Source organism: Dromiciops gliroides, chromosome 1 (genome assembly GCF_019393635.1).
Source record: "Dromiciops gliroides isolate mDroGli1 chromosome 1, mDroGli1.pri, whole genome shotgun sequence".
NCBI lineage: Eukaryota > Metazoa > Chordata > Mammalia > Microbiotheria > Microbiotheriidae > Dromiciops > Dromiciops gliroides.
Genome location: NC_057861.1, coordinates 201,205,979 through 201,233,210, shown reverse-complemented (window position 1 = coordinate 201,233,210; position 27,232 = coordinate 201,205,979).

Sequence of the window (27,232 nt, the reverse complement as noted above, 5' to 3'; positions counted from 1 at the left end):
TTTCATTTTTCTAATCAATAGTGACTTAGAGAATTTTTATATGATTATAGATAGCTTTAACTTCATCTGAAAACTGTCTATTCACGTCCTTCAACCATCTTTCAACTGGGGAAGAGAAAAATAGTTTTCAAAGGGCTCAAAAGAAAGATGGGTAAGCATCCATGGACAAAAAGCTTCAAAGAATATTAACCCAGGAGGGACAAGATATGTTCAAGAATGAGATTCCAATGAAACCAAAGGAAACAATCCCAAGGATGGGGATAAATGGAATCTATCTGAAGAAACCAATGAGAGTACACAAAGAACTCACCAACCAACTTAGTTATCTTCTATCTTTGGGGTTGTTGTTGTTTCCTGGTTGTTGGGGTGTTTTTTTTAATTTCTTTATGCACAAAAGAATTAAACAAGGCCAGGTAAGAAAGAATAAATATGTGAATTTGGCACAGTCTTATAAAAATGGTGTCAGGAATGGTAAAGCTCAGAATGAGCTGAGGCAAGCCAAGGAAGCTAAGGACAATAATAAGGTTATTTTAAAAGACATACTAATAAAAAAGTAGAAGGAAGCAATAAGTGATAGAATCTTTGCTTGAGAAGGTCAGGACATGAGAACTAACAACAGAGAGAAGACAGGTCTCCCAGATTCTCATACTGTGTCTGTTTTCTTGGCAAATGACTTTGCTAATGACAGATTTAAAAAAGGAGTTGAAAAGTAAGAACCTAGTAACAGAGTGTCTCAATGTATTTTATTAATTGAAGTTACCCATCTGAAATGAAGAACAACCACAAGTTCTGAAAGAACTGCCTGATGTGATTTCTGAAATTTCATATTTCATATTTGAAAGATCATGGAAAATGGGATATGTACCAAAAAACTGGAACAGGGCATATGTTATCTTGATTTTATTTTATTTTATTTTACTTTATTTTTTTGTGGGGGATTGAGGGTTAAGTGACTTGCCATGGGTAACACAACTAGTAAGTGTCTAGTCTCTGGGTCAGATTTGAACTCAAATCCTCCTGAATCCGGGGCCAGTGCTTTATCCACTGTACCACCTAGATTTCCCCCTTATCCTGATTTTTAAAAAAGGTAATAGAACAGAATCTATAAACTATAGGCCAGAAAGCTTATATATGATTCCTGGAAAAAAGTCTAAGGAAAAAAAAGCCTGCTACATCCAGAAAAGGAAACAGTGCTTCCAAAGAGCCAGTCTGGTTTCATCAAGAAAAGGTCAAGGTAGTCTTCCATTTTTTGACAGGATTAGGAAACTAGTAGATAATAGGAAGGACCTCAATATTATCTACTTAGATTTCAGCAATGCTTTTTTAATTTTTAATTTTTTTAATTTTTTTGCGGGGTAATGAGGGTTAAGTGACTTGCCCAGGGTCACACAACTAGTAAATGTCAAGTGTCTGAGGCCAGATTTGAACTCAGCTGGTCCTGAATCCAGGGCCAGTGCTTTATCGACTGTTCACCTAGCTGCCCTCTACAGCAATGCTTTTTGATAAAGGATATCAATACTATTATTGTGGAAAGGATGAAAAGATTAGATGAAAATACAATAAGATAGTTTAAGAACTAGTTAGATGGCCTGATTCAATAAGCACTTGTTAATGATTCAGCATCAATGATGCAGACATAAGAGATAACCAGTGTAGCATGCCAGGGGTGTGTAATAGATCCTGTGTCATTTAGCACTTTTATCAAAAATATCTAATAAAGATTTGGGTTGTACACTCATTAAGTTTTCAGATGATACAAACTTGGGTAGATTAGGCTACATTGTGAATGGCAGACATAGGATCCAAAAGATCTTAGGAGGCTTAACTAGGGTCATGAAAACAAATTGCCATGTATAAGGTAGAGAGGGCATGGTTAGCAGTTATTTTGAAAAATAATCTGGGGTTTTTAGTAGACTACACACAATGTGAGTTGCCAATGTGGTGGCAGAAATAGAAAAAAGTTATATTTTATATAGAGAGGCATAGTTTCTAAAAATAAGTAATAGGACTATTAGACTTTGCCCTCACCACACCTTCAGTATTAAGTTAACTTCTTTGAATGATGGTTTAATGGCATTGATATGTTGGAGACTGTCATCAGAGGACACCTGGGATAGTGAAGCACTTCATATTAGAATCAGTTGAAGGAATAGGGCACAGTTAGCTGAACAAAGAGAATACTAATAGAGGCCATATAACATGGAGTTCTATATGGATTCATATAACAGGGTATTCTGTATGGACCCAAGTGTAGAATAAGGAGTAATGGGTAAGGGGATCAATGCGACACATTTAGGTTTGATACAAGGAAAATCTTCTTGATAGTTGAATGGCACAAAAATGGAATAGGTTGGCTACAGAAATGGTGGGTCTCCTCTCCCTGGATTTTTTCAAGAAGAGGTTAGATAATCACCGTTCTGGTACATGAAAGGGAGATATACATGCACATGCATACATGCATATGTATATGTACATTTTTTCATATATGTATTTCTTTAGATGACAGATAGGTAGATAGATAGATAGATAGATAGATAGATAGATAGATAGATAGATAGATAGATAGATGAGTAGAACCAAGGGGCTGATAAGGCCCCTAAAAACTCTTAAATTCTGTCATTCTATAAAAAAAATTGAATATTCCTCACTTTTCAATCTTTTGCTCAAAAATGGCTTTGAATGTTAGGCTAGAACCATTTCTATTTGTGCTTGAAAAACAGTCATTTATCTGCATGTATATATGTATGTATGCACATATACATACATATATGCATGTGTGTATGTATGTGTATATATATATACATATATTATACACATATACACACATACATTGCTGTTCCATCATTCAGTCATGTAGCAACTCTTCAGAACACCAAGGACCATCACACACCCGGCCCTTCTACCCTCCACTATCTCTTGAATATGTTCAATTTCATGTCTGTTCTTTCCATGATACTATGTATCCATCTTATGTTCTGCCATCCCCTTTTCCTTTTGCCTTCAATCTTTCCCAACATTAAGTTCTTTTCCAAGAAGTCTTGCTTTCTCATTATGCAGCCAAAGTATTTATACTTCAGCTTCAATATTTGATCTTTCAGTGAATAGTCTGAATTAAATTCTTTAAATATTGAGTGATTTGATCTTGCTGTCCAAACAAGTTGTGGTATATAATTGTGATGGAATACTACTGTGCTTTAAGAAATGATGATCTCGATGTCCAAGGTACTCTCAAAAATCTTCTCCTACAACACAATTCAAAAAGCTTGATTCTGTGGCACTCACCTTTCCTTATAGTCCAACTCTCACAGCCATGCATTGCTTTTAGAAAAAACATAGCTTTCAATACATAGACTTTGTTTGCAAGGAGATGTCTCTGATTTTTATTATGCTGTCCAGATTTTGCATAGCTTTCCTTCCAAGAAGCGTCTTTTAATTTCATTGCTGAAGTTGCCATCTCCAGTGAACTTTTAGTCCAAGAAAACAAAATCTGACACTGCTTCCATTTCTTCTGCCAGTAAGTGATGGGACCAGATGACAAGATCTTGAGGGTTTTTATGTTATACTTCAAGCCAACTTTTACACTTTCCTCTTTCACCTTCATCAAGAGGCTTCTTAATTCTTCTTCACTTTCTGCCATCAAAGTGATATTGTCTGCATATCAGAGATTGTTATTTCTCCTGGGGACCTTAATTCCAGTTTTTTAATCATCCAGCCTGGCATTGGGATAGGCTTCATGTAGAAGGTTGGATTTTAGTTGGGATGTGAAGGAAGCAAACCAGGTAGGACAGAGATGGAGATGAGGAGGGAGAATTGAAAACATGAGAATGGGAAGTGAAAATGTCCAGAATAATTAGGTGGAATGAGCTTCTTCTTTGAAGTATGGATAGGAGGCTGGGAGTCAGAGAGGACATGTGAGTGAAGAATGTGTAAGAAAACTAGAAAGTTGCTTGGGGGACAGGTCATAAATAGCTTTAACTGTCAAATGTAATGCTATTCAAATGAAAACATATAAAGCCAAAAATCTCACCCTATTCTAGGCTGTTAGATTCTAAAAATTCAAAGTTCTCTTCTTTAAAATTTGCCAAATAAGATGGAACAAAGTTTTAGTCAAGCTGCAGTCAGAGGGAAGTCATTGGTATATACTCTAGGCAGTGAACAATTATTGATCAAAAAGAAAAGAGAATGGGAAAAGAGCCAGAACAAACCCCTCAAGATTCCCAGCTTAGTCAATAGAATATAGTGGGAGCTTTTGGTCAAGAGTATCTGTCAGCTAGTTAATGAAGGAAGATGGATGTAGGGAGTTGATACAATGCCAACTCAGTAGGATACCCTCATTGGGTTTGCTTCCTGGAAGCAGCCAGCCAAATCAGGAATGATTGAAACTTCACAGCAAAAAAAGGGAGTCCAGTCTCTGCAGAGAGTTTTTTCAGACCTGATGTTTCCTTTACACTTCATGGAGATTTTAAGTTAAATTGATTCTATAGAATATGTACAGAAAGAATCTTGTCCATTTGCTTTTTTATTTTGTAAAGTTTCATTCACTAGACAAATCACTGTAATGTAGCATATGTGACATTATGCAGAGTCTTTGATACTTGTGTCCTATTGTACTTGATTAAATATCAGTATAGTAAAGCTATACATCATCAATGGTCTAACTTACCCACTGTCTGCGCTCTGTGTGATGATCCCTAGGTATTCTAGACCCTCAAGATGCACTTAACCTTTTACATATACATATTTTACAATCCATACACATTCAAAACTTTCCAGATTCTCTTCACTGGGACTGGTATTCTCTCTCTTCTCCCACCTTATAGGAGAAGAAGAGAAATGTCATTCCATTCCATGCCAGTATGGCTATGGAGTAAGGTAAGAAAATGTTATTCCACTGAGCACTGATCTCCTCTTTTCCAGAAAAAAAAGTAGAAACACCATTTCACCACATCTCCAGAGTGGTGTCCTGCCTTGAAAAAAAGGGAATAACACCACTCCTTCAGCTCCCTTCCCTTGTCTCCTGTCCCCTCACCTGAATTATCTAAAGCCCTTAACAATATTCTACTACAGGGGGCAGCTAGATGGCGCAGTGGATAGAGCACTGGTCCTGGATTCAGGAGGACCTGAGTTCAAATCCGACCTCAGACACTTGACACTTACTAGTTGTGTGACCCTGGGCAAGTCAATTAACCCCAATTGCCTCACCAAAACACACACACACACACACACACACACACATATATATATATATATATATATATATATATATATATATATATATATATATATATATATATAAGTCAATTAACCCCAATTGCCTCACCAAAACACACACACACACACACACACACACACACACACACACACACATATATATATATATATATATATATATATATATATATATATATATATATATATTTTTTTTTTTTCCTACTATAAAGCCAAACCCCTCTGGAATTTGATAATCTTCCTGAACTCATTTGTGAATGATTAACAAAATCCACATACTCATACATACCATATCCCAGTGATTCAGGACACCTGTCTGTTATCATTCAAACCCCATTCTCTTTCCACCACCACATAATCTATTATTGCCATTTCTTTCAGTCTAATCCCCCAACACTCAATGCCCTAATCTAAAGTAATCTACTCCTATTGTGCTCTCTGCCTTGCCTGTTCCAGAGGTAATAAATGTGATTTCATCTTCAATATTTTTTCCTTTTTCACTCTTTCTAACTTCTTGCTCTGACTGATTTCCTGGCTTCCTTCCTGCTTTCCTTCTCTAGAATTGTTTGTGCTTTTACTCATCCCCCCCAATTCGCTGTTTGATGTGGGATATTTGGTATGCTCTTCATTGCCCTTTTCCTGCTCTCCCTCTATCACCATCCATCACTCAGTAACCTCTCCTACTTTGGAGTTCACTCAGTCCATACCTACTGCCTAATACAAATTCTACTACCTGTTGTCCACTAACCTCTAGGATACTCCATTACTCAATGAGTTCAGTGCCTGGTTAACAGTCTCTCCTCCCTGACTCTTGCCTGCATTCTAAAGGACTTCATATTCTTTCAATCATCCTAACCTCACAGTTCCTCAGCTTACTTATTTCACATGAACTCCTCTACCCTACCTCAGTTACACCCAGACATGGTCCTACCCTTCACCTTGATATCATCCACAAATACGGCACTTCAATGAACATGAAGTCTGAAATCCCCCTATAAAATCACAAGTTACTGTAATCCCACCTCTCCCTCTGCCTTGCAGCCCCAAACCTTGCTTCTTTTCCTCACCATCCAGGGACCTCCAATCTTTCCACTACTCAGTTCTTTCCTAGGCTGCTCCACTAAGTACACTCACTTCTCTTCCCTATATTGACTCATTGATGAATCAGGTCAAATCTACACTATCCTCTTCTCTCAAGTCCCTTGCCCCTTTATCGTATCACTGATCTCACCCTGCCAAACCTCGGTATTGTATTGGTCCCACCAAGAACAGCCTTTGCTCTTATTCACCTATTGCTAAACAAAACTAGAGAAAGTAATAAAACAATGCTAACTGATTCCACTTCAGATTGATTCTATTTCATCTCTACTAGTTCCTCTTTACAGCAAGGTAATCCTCTTATACCTTCATAATTAATTTACTATCCCACTCACCACAGAAATTCTTCCAAACCTTTTCTTCCCTCCTCAAATCCTTCATGTTTCCCCCTTTCCCACTCTCTCAACTGAAAACCTTGTTCATATTTTACTCTGTGTGTGTGTGGGGGGGGGGTAATTAATCCACTCACTAAGCACTCTCTTTTCTCCCTTCCTCCTCATCTCACTTCACTAAGATTCCTTCTGCCACTATTGCTTCCTTCAGATTCTGGCTCACATGAAGTGATGACCCTTCTTGATGAAGCAAATCTCTTTACTTACACAAGTGAACTACTGCGTCCTAATATGCTCATGTCTCAACCACCTTCAACTTTATCCATCCATCCCTTAGATCTATTATCCCATATGTCTTCTCCCTTTTTTTCTGCTAAAAGAGTCATTTTAATCTATGTATCTACTTCATCTCTTCTCACTTTCTTTTTGCTCTCTACCTTCTGGCTTCTAACCTTATCATTAAACTGAAACTGCTCTCTCCAAAGTGAAGGATGCCCTCTTATTTGCCAAATCTAATGGTCTTTGCTTTTTTCAATCCTTACCCTTTTTGGCCTCACTGGATCATTTGTTACTGCCAATTACCCTCTTCTCCTTGATAGCCTCTTCTCTCTAGGTTTCCATGACACTATTCTATCCTACTTTCCGTAGCTGTCTGACAACTCTTTCTCAGTCTCCTTTGCTGGATCTAAGTCCAATCTCACCCATTAAGGTAGGTGCCCCCAAGGACACTTACCTGAGCCTCCTTTTTTATTCTTTTATACTGTTTGACTTAAGGTCCCATCACCTTCCATGGATTACATTTTCATCTCTATGCTAATGATTCTCAGATCTACTTCTCCATCCCTGCCCTCTCTCCTAACCTCCAGAGTCTCTTGTCTCCAACTGTCTGTTAAATATCTTAAACTAGATATTCTGTAGATATATTTAACTATTTCCAAAACTTTTTATCTTTCCCTAAAAGCTTTCCCTTCTTCATAACTTTCTTATTACTGTCAAGAATCCCATCATCTTCCTCATCAAACAGACCAGCAACAAACTGTCATCATCCACCCCTCATTCTCTTACTCCCCATATCCAATCTTTGCCAAGTCCTATCAATTTTACCTTCTTAGTATCTCTGTTATATGCTTCCCTTCTCTCCTCTAACACAACCACCATTCTGGTTCAAATTCTCATCACCTCATGCCTGGACTATTACAATAACCTTCTGGTTAGTCTATCAGTCTCAAGTCTCTCTCTAGTTGTCTTTCCTCCACTCAGATATCAAATTAATCTGCATAAAATACAGATCTATGTCACCTGCCTACCACCTCCACTTAATATGCTCCAATGACTCCTTATCACTTCCAGGATCAAATATAAAAATCTCTGTCATTCCAAACCCTTTAAACCTGGCCTCTCCTACCTTTCCAGAATTCTTACACTATTCTCCCTCACATACTTTGCAATCCAGTGACACTAGTCTCCTTGCTATTTCTCCAAATAGATATTCTATTTCTAATCTCTGGGCATTTTCATTGGCTAGCCTCTATTCCTGTAATACTCTACCTCCTCATCTCTCCCACCTGACATCCCTGGCTTCCTTTAAGTCCTAGATAAAATTGCACCTTCAGTAAATAGCTTTTCCCAAGCTCTCCTTAATTCCAATACCTGATTATCTCCAATTAGCTTGTTTATACATAGTTACTTTTCCTGTGGCCTCACCCAATTAGATTGTGAGATGCTTTAAAGTAGAGATTACTTTTGCCTTTCCTTTTCACAGCACTTGGCCCAATACCTGACACATAGTAGGCATGTAATCAGTGTTCATTAACAGAATCCCTCCTGTCTCTTCCTAAGTAAATTTCTGAAGGATGTCACTGCTTAAGACATGCTAAAGCATAGATGTTACCACTAAAGCCACTGCTAAAGACATACTCATATAATATTTGGAGGTCATTGACCTTGAGTAACTGAGTTTCTACATTTTCCCTGTGTCTGAGATATTTGTATACCACTTAGCAAAATACTTAGCACATAATATGAACTATTAATAACTAAGCAAATAAATGCTTATTATTTAATACTCTTAATTCATAAATACAGGTTTATAATACAAATAAAGCAAGTTTAATGAATCAATAAAAATAAATATTTGTTCCCTTACCCCTCTCATCCTTGTTTGGACACCCTGCCCAGAACATGGAGTCCTTGAGGACAGATACCCTGCCCTATTCTCACTTCACCTAGGTCCCTCCCTACTGATTGCTCCTTGCTTGATGGACTCTGCCACTTTTGATCTTTTCTTAGTGTCTGCAGCCAAATCACCCTGACATTGTGCCAGGGTTTCGTATTCTTGATGCTGATGGCCTATGTTCAAGCATAAGCCTCTTCTGTTGCCTGTAGAGAGATTCATCTGATACTTTATGAGCTTGTCCAGACTTCCTCTTGCCATTCATTAATGGGAATTTCCCAGACCCCTTTATCTACCTAGCCTGACACATCTCTTTTTTTTGCAGGTCTCAGTTCCCCAGAATTGAATCAGCCCTGCCCAGCCCCAGTCCCAGGACTGACTGGAGCACTGATAACAAACTTTGCCCACTCCATGATTTGCTAAAGACCAGCTCTGCCTGTCATTGTCAATTGAAAGATAGGCCACTCTTGAAAGTATAAAAGGAATAGTAGATTGTACCATGACTTGCTGTTAGGTCACTTCACATTTATAACAACTGTCATTTTCTATAGCACTTTATGGCTTAGTAAGCAGTCATACCAAGTCCAGAGCTCTTTTCATCACTGTATGTATGTATGTGTGTATGATTATGTATGTGTATGTGTAGGTGTGTATTTTTGCAAACAAATACACTGAAGCTCTACCTGAAATTATGTTGCATTTTCAGCATCAAATGCCAGAAACATGACCTAAATAGCAAGACAATTCCTAAAAAATTGTTTATCTCTCCAAAGTAATCAATGGTACTTAATCACATATACATCATATAGCAATGAAGTCTCTGGCCTTTCTTTTTTGGTACTTGCTGACACAGCAGATGGGTATAGTAAGTGGTAAAGATTATGGCTGACTACACATGGTGGTGTGTGGTGGGGGTGGGGGTAGGGGAAATCAGCCTAGCCAGTGATGACCTTGACATGCATAAGAATTGAAGCAAAATATCAAGTCTGCTGTACCATGACCTGATGAGTCATTGCCCTTCCCAGCATCCTGCACCTTGTGAGAAGAAAGGATGTAAACCACACTCTCTCAAGCCTCCTAATAAAGTTGGATTTGCACAGTTCGTGCAATCATACTCTTTATTATTCAAATTTACCTAAAGTTCCCAGGGCTTAAATGAGCCACCAATTTATTTATAGTACAGCAATAAGAACTTTGGAGATGCTGCTTCCAGCTCTGAGTTTCAAACAAAACTCACAAAGCTCATGAGCTTTGGGGCTAGGCACAGTTTTGTGAGCACTGGCGTGGGAGTCATGAGGCCTGAATTCTAGGCCTGGCTCCACCTGGCTTGTTGTATTGCCTTCAGCAAGTTAGTTAACAAGCCTGGACCTCAGTTTTATGATCTCTAAAATAAGATAGTTGGAATAATTAGAGGATCTCTAAGGTCCCTTTCAACTCTGACATCCCATGATTGCAAAAGTATTGCTACCATGATTCCAAAAAAGGCTTAGTTACCTTATGAAATTTAATATTTCATGTGGAAGATATTTATTGTTCAATTCTGCTACCAAAAAAGGTAAGTTCAAGCTTCAATTTCTATTCGAGGTCTCTTCTAACACCACCAGCTGTTAGTGCCTCCCTCAACACAATTAGCTTTTAAATCTTTTATAGGTACTATTGTACATGGATATTGTTGCCTCCAAGGGAATATAAGCTCCCTGACTTAAATTCAGTGCTTAGTACTACTACTACTACTACTACTACTACTACTAATGCTAGTTTACTGACTTGTTGAGTTCAGGGATTATTTTTATTTTTTTCCCTAGCAACCCTTTCACTTAACATACTGTCTAAAATGTAATAGCTTCTTCAATAAATCATCATTGGTTGATTGGCTGATCAGTTCTTTATAGGAAACTACCTGGATTCCCCACTCCTTAAACCCTTGTAGTAATAAGTTGCTTGGATCTTCAGTCAGTACCAATTGGCAAATCTTCAAGCACTTTTTAAAAATTGTTTTGTCCTCTGAACTACATTTAGCCAAAGTGATAACTCATAATTTCAGGGTATGAAGGCTCATTGATGTGAGTACAGGATTCCAAGTTCATTCTGTTCAAAGTGAGGCTTTTCAATTGACCTTTTTATGTGGCTTTGGGCAGGTCATTTAACCTCTATGTATTGTTTCCTACATCCTTCAAAATAAGCAAAAACAAAAACAAAAATCACAGCTTTTTGGGTCAGGGAGAGCAGGGCAATGATGGTAAAGTTACTTGCTCAGGATCACACAGCTAGTAAGTGTCAAGTGTCTGAGGCTGGATTTGAACTCAGGTCTTTCTGAATCCAGGGCCAGTGCTTTATCCACTACACCACTTAGCTGCCCCAAAAAACACAGCTTTATCTGAGAATGATGACAAGGTTAAAAAATTCCATTTTCTCCCTCCCCCTTTTTGCATTTAGCTCTAAATAATTGATTCAATAATTATTTGTTACTTATTTTGCATCAGTCACTATGCTAGTCATTGGGGAGCTAATGACTAAAGTTAAATAGTGCTTGGTCTCAAGGAGTATATATTATATGATATCTGCTAAAATCAGAGGTAAATCATCACTGTTTGGGGGTCAAACCATTTAAGATATGATATGACTCAATTTGCCTAACATTAACCTGACTTATTGCTTAATACAATGCCTGGAACATAGTAGGTACTTAATGCTTTTTGACTTGGTGTAATAAAAATTCACACCTGATATCCTAAGTACTTTTGTTTATTCTCACTTCAAGACTCAGGTCAAATAGAACCTTCTTCACAAAACTTCGTGTTTCCATCCTTCTCCCATACCCTAAATATTGATGCCTTTCCTCTATGTTTATCTCTAATATATTTTGTGCAAACATAATCATTTGAATGTTGTCTCTCCCAGTAGAAAAATATGTGCTTCTGGAGGTTAGGGACAGTATTTTTGCTTAGCTTTATATCCCCACTGATTAGTACAGATTTTGGTCCATAGTAAGTATTTAATCAGTGCTGGTTGACTGACTGACAGACAGATATGTCACTTAAGAAAAAAATTTCTCATCATTTTATGCTTATGTATAGACAGATTTCTTTGTGCTTTGTAGTCAAGGATGATTAGACATATCAGGATTATTTTTTAAGTATAAATACAGCTGAAAGTCTATAGTCTTCTTAGGCTTGTGCACACTAATGGAGAGGGCACTGAACTCTTGGAGTCAAGACCTGGATTCAAATCTTGACTCAAATATTTTCTAGCCATGTGGCCCTTGGCAAGTCACTTAATCTCTCTGTGCTTCATTCTTCTCATCTGTAGAGTTGCACTGAATGGGCTACAAGATTCCTTCCAACTCTAAATCTATGATCCTATTGTTCTACAATTGCAGTCCCTGATATAAACTCTGAATACTATGAAAGGTTGTCTGGCATTGTAACTAGAATGATGAATGTGGAGTGAGGATCCCTGAGTTCAAACCCCACCTCAGATGTTTATTGTCCACCTAACATTCAACCTCTATGAACCTGTTTCCTTATCTATAACTTGGGGCAATCATAATATCACGTTAACCAGGTTGGGGGGGTTTTTTGGGTTTTTTTTTAGTGAGGCAATTGGGGTTAAGTGACTTGCCCAGGGTCACACAGCTAGTAAGTGTTAAGTGTCTGAGGCCAGATTTGAACTTAGGTACTCCTGACTCCAGGGCTGGTGCTCTATCCACTGCACCACTTAGCTGCCCCTTGTGAGATTTAAAATTGGATACTAGAGCATTAACCTCCCCTTTTAACCTTTCCCTTATTTATCTCCCAGATCAGTAAGTTAAAGAAAGTCTCTGATCTTTAATTAGAGCTTTTATTGTTTGGAAATTATAAGGTGATGTTGATTAGAGAGAGAGGAAAGTAGAAAATACAAACAAATATTCTTAAATCTAAGCTTAGTCTATATTAAGTATAAAACTCACCAAAACCTGTATAGGGCTCACCAAAAACCTAAGGCAAACTCTGAAGCTGAGAGTCGCATCAAGCATGTGCTGTTCCAGCAAACCAGGCCGAGTCACCCTTCAGTCAGTGTCTGTTTGTGCGGCGCCAGTAAGAAGATGCGGAGAGTGGACAAGAGACCCACTTCTGTTCTCTCCTTGCCTTTTAAGCTTGCACCCCGAAAGTGGAGTGCCTAACAGACGGAGGTGGAGTGCATAGCCCATGCACGGCCATTCATCATGGTCTCCTCCCTGAAAGGGTAGTCCTTCAGAAAAAACTGGCATACTTTTTACCACATTCTCCCCTTTGCTTCCTCAAGAAACGGAATGTTTCCCTGACAGAACAGTAAAAAAATAACAGAATATAATAACTATTGCTAACTAATAACATGTTAACAACAATATAGAAAAGGAAGAGAGGAAAGTTTTGTCCAGAGGGGCGATTATTTTGTCCTAATGAACCGACACTTTGACATTAGTCTTGCAAAAGGAGGGCCTCTGCAGAGGGTACATGTTACAGATGGCATATAATAACAGAACGAAGATAGTAAAAACTAACAAAACAAAACAGTTCATATAAAGTCTCTGAGTTCTCTTGTCTTCTTGAAGTGGTAAGATGTCATCAGGAGGAAACTGGATTCTGGTCTGGAAACTGGATTCTGGACTCTGGTCTGCATTCTGGTCTGGAAAAACTGGATTCTGGACTCTGGTCTGGAAAGCTGGATTCTCTCCTTTAACTGTTTGAATTGCTGCATTTTTACTAAACCTTAGCATAGCATTGTGAATGATCAAATTAATAAATTCCATTATACCCTCCAGGTTGTTTTAAGGATCATATGAGATAAATGTGTGTAAATTGCTTCCACAACCTCAAAGTCTATATAACCCTTAGATGTTCTTATGCATACCTCTCTCTTTGAAACATGCAAGAGTTAATGTTAACTAATTACCGTTGTGCTATTGACTATTGGTGTTGAGGTCATGCTACATAATGGAGAGAAATATATTATAGTCATTCTGAGAAATATATTATAGTCATTAAGAGTGGTCCTCAGAGACTTGGTTAAATTGGTCCTGGAAGATATCCAGTAATAATGGGAAGACTGAGAGTCAAGATTTCAAAATGACAGTGACAAGATTTCTCTGGGGAACATTCAACCCCCTTCCCCTTAAGAAGAACAATCACTACTAAATAACTCAATTAGTATAGCTACCTATTGCATGAGTTAATCCTTCTAAGGCCAAACCTACCTGATATTTAAAAAAAAAAAGATTTATAGAATTTGGCCCAAGAAAAATGATGCCAGGTTCATCTGACATTTATGATGTAGATTCTGAAGGAACATTGCACACAAAGTGTCCCCATAGGATGATGTCTCTTCTACAGTCAGGTATCTGGTCCTTCATGAAGATGCATGGTTACTCCATGATGATTTTCTGTGCTACTTTCTAATTGACTTTTGAAAGAAAAGGAACAAATCTTTTCAGAAATAATCTGGAGTAGATATGTGATAAAACAAAGAACATATCAAATAAAAGTCTAATTCGGGAAAATATATTTTGTAGTTCAATATATTACATATATTGTATATAGTTATGAATATAAATATAGGGAGGATATAAATATGATACAGGTTTAAACACAGGTGTATATATAAGGATATATATATAAATTGAAGAGAACAACAGCAAGTATTGACTTTGGGAGTGGGGGGCCATCCATATCTCTTTCTCTAAAAGGAGAAATGAATAACTCAGCACTTGTTACATATAATTAAACTAATTCCAATTATGATAACAAAGTACTTGCATATTTTTTTCTGGAGTTAAAGTTCTCTTAATGTAATTAAGCAAGACTTTTTCATTTTGTATTCTTAACAATTATTCTTTTTAAAGGAAGACTTGAGAGAATGTGGATTTGGGGCTGCAATCTGCCAAGATGAACTATTATCAAACATAAATGACTATAAATTCATGGGATTTTTGAAACATGTGTAAAAGCAATACATGTATAAAAAAGTACACTAACAATCCCATTGGACAATATGGGCATCGAATCATCAATAAAATAAAAGAGAGACACAGTAGTTGTGATTTGTAGCTGTTCTGTGATATAGTAACTCTGGAGAAGGAAAGTTTTTCTGGCTACATTCAGCTCCCCAAATCTAACAAATTAAGAAACTTCTTTATAACATGAGAATTCCGTCCTAATCAGTTGTTAACCCTTGGGCTAGTATTTTGTCACTTGTTTCTTTTTCTTCCTAGTCAGTATTGTGAACTAGAATTTTTGTGGAAGTCACTAAATGGGAAGTCACTAAACTGGGAAGAGGAATATTTTTTAATCCCTAATGTTTCTTGGACCTGAAGGGAATCTTTTGTACTCTTGACAGAGGATGAATGAGTATTATCATATGAGAAGCATGATTTAACTGAGGATCTTGTTAGAGAACCATGGTCTATTGTGATGCCCACAACATTTAAAACTCCAAGCCAATACTCATATCTTTTAATAAGTAGAAGCCATTTCTCAGTCTCTGTGTGTGCTGACAGGTGACATGGAGGCAATACTGTGTTGGGATCTCCCCACTGCTGTAGGTTATATTAATTCATGAAAAATACTCTTTGGAATAATACCATTTTAACAAAATCATTTCAGATAAAAAGCCTCATGCTTGCTGAATTTTGTTCAAATTAATATTCTGCAATTATCTGATGGAAATACCATTGATTTTAATATTGAATTGATTATTCTAACATGGTCCATTGATATATAGAATACTGACTAACTATGAAGTCTTTGGTGAATTGCTTAATTGCCGCATATCAGCTTCCTTTCCTGTTAAATGAGAATTGAGGAGTGGATAAACTCTAAGATTCCTTCTAGCTCTAAGTGAATCCTACCATATTCCATAGAAATAACAAAAGAGTACTCTTTTAAACACCTTCAAATTAATGTGCTTTCTCACATGGTATAGAATCATATAAATATCTGTTCACCACAGCAGAGATTCAGTGGGTTTTAACTGATCCCTTTGCTTTTTAAGTAATTAGAGCTAAACACAGACCATAGGTTATTTATTTCAAGGTAGTGGGTGGTGCAGTAGATAGAGAATGAGGATTGAGTCAGAAAGATACATCTTCCTGAGTTCAAATATGGTCTCAGACACCAGCTGTGTATCCCTGGGCAAGCCACTTAAACCTTTTTGCCTCAGTTTGCTCATCTGTAACATGAGCTAGAGAAGTAAATTGCAAAATACTCCAGTATCTTAGCCAAGAAAACCCCAAGTGGGGTCACAGAGTCAGACATGACTAAAAAATGACTAAACAACAAAATAACCTTTTTGATAGTTACAATGTTTCTTTAATGCTCCATTATGTCAACCACTGTCAAGATTTTAGAACAAGGAATGATTCGGATAAAGCAGCAATTTAATGTGATCATATGTGACAATTTCTTTTTTTTCCAGAGCACATTGGTAGAAACGAGTTCTGTTTTCCTTATAGGTAAGACAGGCTGTTTGTTGACATCAGATTATTAGCATGAGTTGTCTGTTGTTACCTTGATTTTTTCTATCCACTGCATCCTTTAATATGCACACATAAAAGGCTTCTCTGTGATAGGAGAATCATAAATGCAACAAAAGATTTCATGGCGTGGGCAATTTGTTTCCTTTGCTTTGTCTAAAAGAAAAGGAGTCCAAGAAATGTATTCAACATTCCTGGTGAAAATGTTATTGCAAAACTACTATACTATGAATTAATGATTCTTTCATCTCTTCCTTTCCATGCTTAAATAGTACCTCTATAGTACACACACACACACACACACACACACACACACACACAGAATGTGACATAACAGTGACTCAATAAGCATTTATCAAGTGTACCAGTCACTGTGCTAAGCAAAAACAAAAACAAAAGGGAAAAAAACAAAATAAAGCAAAACAAAACAGAAAAGCCCCTGTCCTCATTGAGTTCACAATCTCATTGAAGTTCATGTTATCAAGCCAGGGATCTGGTAAAGTAGAGAAATAAGACAGTTACAAAAGTGAGGGAAGGATCACTTTCTCTAAATCAATGGCACATGAGAAAAAGCAGTTTAGGTGACAAAATTATGAAGAATATAAGAAATCTCAGATCCTGTACAAAGAAATTAGCACTCAGTAGATATTTGAACATATATATTTAAACACTTTGCTATGTTCCATGTAGATATGTTGTATATGAGGGTATGAGGTACCACCCTGCTCACAGAAAAGATGTGCAGTATGTCTGGGGCATCTGGGTTGTGCAGTGGATAGAACACCATGCCTAGAGTCAGGAAGACCCAAGTTCAAATCTGGCCTCAGATACCTATTAGCTATGTGACCCCGGGCATGTCACTTAACCCACTTAACTCAGTTTCCTTATCTGTAAAATGATCTGGAGAATGAAGTGGCAAATCACTCCAGTATTTCTATCAAGAAAACCCCATGGGGCCATGAAGAGTCAGACACAACTGAAACAACTGAACAACTCCTGAAACAGAACTGGTATACATTGCCAGATGCAGTTTCTGTTTAGGGATGATTTTATTTAGTTGTTTTTCTTTTTCATACATCAATTTTCAGTATAGGGAAGGATGGGTAAAGTTGGGATGGCATTAACAAAAGATCATAAGACTTATTTTTATGATGGCATTTCTTAAGGGAAAGTGGAACTGTACTTTTAAAGACAACTAGATGGCTCAGTAAAAAGAATCTTGCGCCTGGAACCAGGAAAATCTGAGTTCAAATACATTTATTATCTGTGTGATGCTGAGCAATTCACTTAGCATCTCTTTGCCTTAATCCACTGAAGAAAGAAACAACAAACCACTACAGTACTTTTGCCAAGAAAACCCCATGGAAAGTAGGGTTCAAGGGGTTACAAGGAATCAGACAACACTGAAAAACAGCAACCTTTAGAAAGCATAAATTAAAAAAAACTCATAAAACTTGAACTATTGTAAACAGGAAGTATTTAATGCTGAATGTCAGTATTCAGTTCAAATCAAACTCTCATAAATTCTATTTTTAAAGAGCAAAGGGCTAACGTTGAGTGGCAGTCAGGAGTCAAAGCCTTTTCCTGCCTGGGAGAAGAGCAGTCTATGGGGAAATCACACTGGCAAATATAGAACTTAGTAACAATGTGTTTTGTCTTTAAATTCCTGTCCATGAAAGGAAAAATATACAGAATTCTAAGAAAGAGATGCAGAGAATGAAACCTAAGAGCTTTCCTTGCTAGAGCAAAGCAGCCATAGGGGAGTTTCTTACCAAGTTTTGGGGCTTAAGAGAGTCTGTAGGAGTTCATGGACTCCTATGAGTCACAGTTTCTTAATCTGTAAAATGAGGCTAATGGGTTATAGATTTTAGAGTTTAATGAAACCTTTAGATTCTAGATAAGGAAACTGACACAGGATCACACAGAGGCAAGATTAAAACTTTGATCCTGTGACTCTAAATATTAGGTTTTTCTGCTCGCCCACTCTAAATTACCTACCCTACAGAATTTTCATGAGGATAAAATGAAATGATGGATATAAAGGACTCTGTAAATTAGGGTTGTAAAGCAATATACAAATAGCTGCTATTGCTATCATCAACTTCAGTATTATTAATACATAGTAAAGATGCCATGGGAACTTGGAACTACAGACAAATCTACATAAGGTCAAGATATAAGAAACATTCAAGGTAAGCCAGACTGTGAAAAGTAGAGTTACTTCAATCAGTAGTAGTACCTTTTTTTTTTAAGTAAACAGACTAGAACAAACAATAAAACGTACGTTAATAATGTACCTAATTTTGTACTTTCCAGTATGAAGTGTATATTCCATCTTTTTTTTTTGGGGGGGGGGTTACAATGAGGGTTAAATGACTTGCCCACGGTCATACAGCTAGTAAGTGCCAAGAGTCTGAGGCTGGATTTGAACTCAGATCCTCTTGAATCCAGGACCAATGCTTTATCCATTGTGCCACCTAGCTGCCCCCCATATTCTATCTTTTCTTAGAAGAGGGTTTTTGTTGTAGCTTTGGTGCAGTAGATAAAGCACAGGTCCTGGATTCAGGAGGACATGAGTTCAAATCTGACCTCAGACACTTGACACTAACTAACTGTGTGACCTTAGGCAAGTCACTTAATCCTCATTGCCCTGCCCCCCCCAAAAAAAAAGAAAGAAAGAAAATATAACTAGAATGAGTCAGATTTATAGTAATTGAATACATGAGTATTCATATCTCTTTAAGTCTTGCTCAAACATTTTTAAATTAACATATTATATATCAAATGTTATTCTCAGTCAGTTATGTGAAACATTCTATTTTTTTATCTTTTAACATTTGGAGTTTTTAAGGTAATTTCCCACTGTATAAAGTAGAATTTTTTGTTATTCATTTTATTAGCCATCTAACTTTTTTTTAGGTCATTTCAATTATTAAAAGCTTTCTCCCCTTCTTTTTTAATAAGGAGTTAGAGAACTCAAGTTATACCAAATCATTCCATTAAACTTCGTTTTTTTTGTTTGTTTGTTTGTTTTGGTTTGGTTTGGTTTTGGTTTTGGGGGGGTTTTTATTGCTGTTGTTTGGGTTTGTTTTTGTTTTGTTTTTGTTTTGTTTTGTTATTTTAGTGAAGAAATTGGGGTTAAGCGACTTGCCCAGGGTCACACAGCTAGTAAGTGTTAAGTGTCTGAGGCCAGATTTGAACTCAGGTATTCCTGACTCCAGGGCCAGTGCTCTATCCACTGCATCACCTAGCTGCCCCATTCCATTAAACTTCGATTATGAAATATTACCCAAACAGATTTTGCATCCCACTAATTACACAACTTTTAGAATTTGCATTGGGTGTTCATATAGATCAAATATTCATGTAGTCAAATAAGTAGTATACCTGGATAAAGTATTGGATTTAGAATTAAGAAGATCTGAGTTCAACTCCCACTTCAAACACTTCCTTGCTATTTTACCCTAGGGCAAATCACATCATCTCAGCCTCAGTTTCCCCATATGAAAGATGGGAATAATAATTATACCTACCTCACAGGGTTGCTGTGAAAATCAGATTGAATAATAAATGTGGAAACACTTTGCAAAAACAAAAACTCTATAAATGTTAGTTGTTATAGATGTTATTAATATTATTATCATCGCCTCTTGCAATGAAGAAGAAAACCATGGTTCTTTTTCTTCCTACATTAACCTGATTCCCACCACATAAATAAATTATATTACTAGGGAGAAAGTCAAGAATTGGACACTTTTACCTATTTGGTAGAATTCCAGGTATTTACTCAGAGCATCTGACACAAGCAAGTGACTAATGTGATAGGGACATATCTGAACAAGTAGGTTTGGCAAGTGCTTCTGTCCAGCCCACTAAAACAGAGGTCTGCCAGAGGACAAGTTGCTTATCTGCATGTGTGTCCTCACCCTGGGGAGAACTCAGCATTGTTCCATAAAAACATAAGATTTGTTTGGCATGAGGAGAGGGAGTTAAATTCAGCTAGAAGATAGGCTTATTGTGGTGAAGATGTCAATTATAACTCCTTTCCCAAAATAATTTGCCACCACAGAAAGGAATGTAAAGCAGCCTCGCCTCACTGTTAAATATTAGACAATTTTACCACCCGCTCTTGTGTGTTGCTATTTCAGAATTCCTAGGCAAGGAGGAGGTGGTGCAGAACATTATATAATATTCCCTTTGTAGATGAGCGAAAAATCTGAAAGATGCTCTGTTGGTCTTAAAGACTGTGAGAATCAGTTTTGTACTCAATTCCTGGTAACAACATCGAATGACCTCCTATTTAGCAAGAACTCCAATGCACATAGAGTGAAAATTGTAGGTATGGTCTTCCTTTTGGTTTCCTATATGTTGCCACTTTCCCAAGTGAGACTCCATAATTTAGTGCCTTTATGATATTTCTTCCAACAAACTGCTTCAATTATATTCCCAAGTCATTTTATTTTTGGTGATCTTTATTTACCACACTATGCTGGCAGCATGGTGTTATGGATAGAGGCCTACCCTAGAAATTAGGAAGATTTGTGTTCATATCCTGCTTCAGGAAGTTACTACCTTAGCAAAGTCACCTAAACTTTCTATGTCTCAGTTTCTGATCAGCAAAATGGAGAGCATTGGACTCAGTGGACTCTAGATTCGCTTCTAGATCTGAATTTTGGTCCTTGGTATGTAGACTGACAGCTTAACTTGCCTTTTTATATTAATTTGATATATCTATGCCCTGTGTTTCAGGAATATCAAAAGTGAAATGTGTAACTCAGCAAAGACACTTCAAAGAAGTTCTCCCAAATAAATCCTTTCAAACAAATGGGCTGACATTTGGTTTTATTTTCAAAACTCTCTGACAAGCATACAAGATGATTTTCCTAAAACAAGGCAACACAATTTGTGTGGGAATAGAGATAAATGATTCCTACTCTTATCACTCCAGGTCTCCATCATAGCAACCCTATGATACCTGCTATTTAGGGCTGTCAACTTATAGCCAAATCAGGTGGGTAACTTTAAATGAAAGGTGACTTGAGTATCTGGGTAAATTTCTTTTCATCCAAGGTTGATTCCAATCATGTAAAAGGAAGGTAAGTTCAGGGAGCAATAAAGCCAATGGTAACATTTACCCAGTGCCAGATGTCTCAGTTCAAATTAGAGTCAAGAGTAAATATAGTGCCAATAAGAACATCTGGCACTAGTTTCTATGGAAAAGGTTTCTAGAGATCTCTTTTGTGGTTATATGTCATAGTCAGCCCTTCGAGAGCAGCAGTGGTATCTCTAGTATTCTAAAATGAGAAGTGAGGAAGAGAATGACAACACACACACACACACACACACACACACACAGAGTACTGTTTCAAAATTAGACAGTAAAGTAAATGAGGCCACAATCAATGTGACATCACTATATTAGACAAGTCTTCTCCCAGCATGATATTTTTGGTGTATTTTATTCTTCATAAAATACTAATAGAGCATGGGACTTCAATAAATATTTCTGATGATTGTGCCATATAAGCATATAAAGTGATGAAAAGGCTACCAAGATGTTGTTGTACTGATGGAACAAGTGAAAGCAAATGCTTTCCTAGATATTCTGTCTACAAGATGCAAAATTAAATACCTCACATTTTCTTGTTACTATAAATAGCATACTATAAACAGAATCTCATATTCTGTAGCTACACAGCATATGGTACTCTACTTTTATGGAATGGAGAAGACATGGAAGGAATTTGATACATGTGATTTCAAATTTGCACGTGTAGAATGCAAGGTCTATGTCACTCCTCCTGTCCATCTGCTGCTTCTACAGAAGAAAACAATATTATGGCCATTAACTTAGTAAGTAAAATGGAGACAGAAAAGCTGTGAAATTGTTCAGTCACCCCTACGAATCTATAGCAGAATGGAGACTAAAAACCAATACCTCCAGGCCCGCCTAGTCTCTCCCCCGCCCCCCACCCTACTGCTTTTTTTGGCCTAGACTGGAGATTTCAATGATGTAGGGAATTCCTGGTACAGAAGGAGATTCCCCAAAGTAGATCAGAAATGATTATGCAACTTAGAGTCTTAGAGAGTCTCCCAGTTTATTGAGTGGTTAAATGACATATTCAGGACACACACAAAAACATAGCAGAGACAGGACTTCACCCATATTCTCTTTAACCCTGAGACCATCTATCTAACCACTGTGTGACCCCTGCCTCTCCCTGCCTAGTTTCTGTTACTGTGCTCTATTCAGTGATCATACAGTAGAAAGAAAAGTAAATTTAGAGTCAAAGGACTTGGGTTCTAATTGCCATTCTGATACCACACATGGGACCTTAAGCAAGTTTAATTAAACTCTTTGGGCATCAGTTTCCTCATCTATAAAATGAAAGAGTTGTAGTAGAAATCCTCCTCTGAGCACCATGAAATATCTTAAGGAAAGGAAGATCTGAAACTTCCAAGCGCTTTGTTTATTGTTGTTTTTATATGACATATATGCAAAAAAGACAGATTGTATATGACTTGTGACTTCTCTCTATTATAAAAATTATTCCTATAAAAAAAGGAATTTGGCAAGACATGGTAACAAAAATGAATTGTCAAGATCTACAAGGGAGCCTGAAATCTCTGAGTAGCTTTTGACACAAGTCTTCTCTGTGTGAAGTCTAGTTTCCAACTGGTAAGGATAGTCTTGTCTTAAAAGTACATTAAACCCAAGCAAACCACACTGCAGGCACTGTGTCTGAATGGATTTCTCATGCACTAGATGGGTTTCCTTTGGCCTGTCACTGCTTCGTTTCCAGACTCTCCTATATTAACACCAGAGAATAACACACTGAGAAGAGTTACTCAAAGCACAGTGGGAGAAGAATCAAAGCAATCAGTACTTAATTTACAGCTCCTAGTGACTCTATTTGAAAAAGTCAACCTAACTCCCATCAAAGCATATCTTTCCACCCTCACTCTTAAGGATAATAAAGGATTCAGTCATATCTGGCCACTAGCAAGGACAAAATGAGTCAGCTGAACTGAGTTCACTTGTCTTTCAATTAAAAAAAAAAACAATGCTTGAATGATGACTCTAGTGAACGTTTATTTTCATTGTGTCTTCAATTCCTATCAGGTATAAATCTTTTATTGGAGGGAAGGGGGTAGAATTTGTTTGTTTCTAAAACATTGTAAATGAGTTATACTAGCAATAATAAGTTAAAATTGCATAGAGGTTATATTAGGCTTGATGTAAGGGGGGGAGCTTCCTAAGAAATAGAGCTATCAAAAAATGAAATATACTTATTCCTGAGATAGAAGAAGGTATGTGGCTTCCTACTCAAAGTACCTATTCAATCCCTCTCTTTTTTCTAAGCCCATAATGTTTGCCAATCTTTCCGTTGTTGTTCAATTATTTCAGTTGTGTCCAACTTTTTGTGACCTGATTTGGGATTTGTTTTGTTTACAAAGATACTGGAATTGTTTGCCATTCCCTTCTCTGGTTCATTTTACTGATTAGAAAGGTGAGACATACAAGGTTCATTGACTTACCTAGAGTCTTCTCACTTTGTGACTGAGCTGGCCCCGATCTTTTAGTCACTTCCCCTTTTTTTAAATATTATGTGACAAAATACTTCAGTATCCTTAAAATCATATCACCTTTAACATAGACCTCATTTGGCCATATTTAATCTAGTCTAGAGGTTCTTCTCCTTTTTATTTTATTTAATACCATTTCTCTTAGGTTTGGATCATAAAATCCAAAGGCAGTAGCTCCACTATCACATAATATCATTAATTTAGAGCTAGAAGAAATCTTATCATTGCTGAGAAACATATTTTATCAGGATTTTGACAGATCTGTTTCACTTTTTTTCTATTCATTGATCTCCTTTCAATTAAATAGTTAAATGTTATGGGGAGAAACTGGTTTTGTTTCATCTTCTGAATAACTTAATAAAAAGATTTCATCATCATTTATCATGTGCCAAACTCTGAAGATACAAATAAATAAAGACAACCACTGTCCTTATGGAGCTTATATTCTAAGAAGAGGAGATAATACATAAAAAAGATTAATGTCCAAGGAGGGACACTTTGGTCCAGAATGTTTCTGGGATGGAGAGAGAGAGAGAGAAAGGGAGAGAGAGAGAGAGAGAGGAGGAGGAGGAGGAGGAGGAGGAGGAGGAGGAGGAGGAGGAGGAGGAGGAGGAGGAGGAGGAGGAGGAGGAGGAGGAGGAGGAGGAGGAGGAGGAGGAGAAGAAGAAGAAGAAGAAGAAGAAGAAGAAGAAGAAGAAGAAGAAGAAGAAGAAGAAGAAGAAGAAGAAGAAGAAGAAGAAGAAGAAGAAGAAGAAGAAGAAGAAGAAGAAGAAGAAGAAGAAGAAGAAGAAGAAGAAGAAGAAGAAGAAGAAGAAGAAGGTGGCCCTTTGGGATATAAACATAGGAGTTGAGACACATAGAAATGAAAATGTATTTGAATAATGATAAAGATATAGATGATGATCAAGTACTTATATTCTGATGTAGGAGACAAAAAGCAATTTGAGTCTCAGAAGTAATAAAGAAAAACAAAATTTGGAAGGGAGGATGAGAAGGAAGAGGAAATGGAGATGGAGAGGAAGAGGAAGAGAGGGGGGAGAAGGGAGAGGGAGAGGGAGGAATAGAAAGAAAAAGAGGAGGGGAATAAATAGTAGAAAAAGGAAGAGAGGAAATAATGGTGAAGAGAATGAGGGAAAGGGTGAGCAAGAGAAGGAGAAAAAGAAAATGAATTTACTATTCTTATTATTTTTAAGATTTGAAATGTGACAGAAAAAAGAATATATGAACATGGAATTAGGGATGGGAGAACAAGAATCTCATGAACCTAATTCTTATCAGGACTGGGATTTTGTGAACACACACAAAGACTTTTAAAAAGAAATACAGTAAATTCAGCACCAAGTCAGGGAAAGGTCTAAGATGTAAGTCAAAAAATAAAAAAAGAATAGTCATTTGAAGAAACTAAAATTATGAAGGGTTGATAATAAAAGGGAAATTAAATGAAGAACAAGAAATCTAAGAACTAGTAATATTTTGTACATGTCAAATTTGATATGGGGAGTTAAATGGATGGCTCGCCATAATATTGGGGTTCAGAAAATTATGGGGGACCTCTAGGTGCAGAGTTTCCCCTTCTCCAAACTGCCTCTTTTCCAGTTATGTCTGCCAAACTAATAAGAAAGGAGATTAACAGACTCTTTTTCACAAACAAATCAGGTTTTATTAAGAGTAACAAAATTTACAACACAAGTGGAGTTAATAAAGCTAGGGACAATGAGAAAAGGGGTAGACAAATTCACCACCACCTGGAATTTGTATTTCTAAGGAGAATCAGCTTTTCAGTCTCTCCTGGTAAGGTCCAAAGATCAAACACACCAACTCCTCTCTCCCTCTTCCTTCTTTCACCATCCCTCTCTGAGAGTACTCTCCCCTCTTTCCTGCCTCTCCCACAGGCAGGGTGGTTTTATAGCAATGCCGAGTCTCCAATTGGTTTAACATACACCCTGGGCTGTCCCCATTATAATTCAGACAGGGCTGTGTGGGCATGAGGGAACTCCTAAGTGGGGGTTAGGTACTTAGTTTGATACTTTGACTCAATAAATGTTCTTTGTGTTGTTTGTTCCATAATCTGTTAAAGTACACACCCATCTTAGGCTTTTAAAGCTTGAATCTTTTCTGTTTGACCATGATGAAGCAAAGATGGAGTTATAAAAACTCCAAATCACAATTAATTCCTTACAATTTGTTTTGGCTGGTTGAAGTAAGTAGAGGTAAATAATTATAATCAGCCCTCCTATTATCTGCTACATTGCACAAGATAAGTTCAAAATGGGTACATGATTTAGAAATAAAGGTTGATACACTAGGAGGGCTGACCAAGTTTCTGCCATACTGTTTCCCAGTTTTCTCAACAATTTTTGTCAAATAGTGAGTTCTTGTCCCCAAATCTTGGATCTTTGGGTTTATCAAACACTAGATAACCATGGTCATTTACTATTGTGTATTGTGAACTTAATCTGTTCCACAGAACCATCACTTTATTTCCTAGCCAGTACAAGATTGTTTTGATGATTAAAATAATTTTAAGGCCTGGTATGGCTAGGCCACCTTCCTATATATTTTTTCATTAATTGCTTTGATGTTCTTTAAAAAAAAAATATTTTATTTTTCCCCATTACATGTAAAGCCAATTCTTAATTCATTTTTTAAAATTTCAAGATCCAAATAGTGTCCCTCTCTCCTTAATATGATAAGCAATTTGATATAAGTTATATATATATATATATGCAATTATGTAAAATATATGTCTATATTAACCATGATGTGAAAGAAAAAACAGAACAAAATAAGAAAAACATGGAAAAAATAAAGTGAAAACTAGTATGTTTCAATCTGCATCATTTCTTTCTCTGGATGTGAATAGCATTTTTCATCATGAATCCTTTGGTAGCTGTGGCTTTTCCTTGACATCAGGAAGTGACGTTTACTCATGGGTGCTGTCTAGCAAGGCTACCAGCCAATCAACTTGAAGAGTCTCCTATTTTCTGGGAGGAGACAGGAAGGAGGAAAGAGGGCCTGCGCGGAGAGCGCTCTCTCTTTTGGGTTCCTGACTTGATGGTGGTGGTGGCGGCAAAGGACTTCACAGGAAATTTGAGGAAAGATAGGAATGCCAGGCTGTTGGAATTCTGTTCTCAATCTTTCTCTTTCTATTTTTCAATAAACCCTTAAAAACCTAAACTCATTTTATCAGTGATTTTAGTCAGTTTCCCCCAAAACTGGGGGAACAGATTAGAATCCACATTTAGAATCTTAAATTATACATAGCTGACTTGATATTCTTGACTTTTTGTTCTACTGGATGAAGTTTGTCACTTTTTTTCTAGC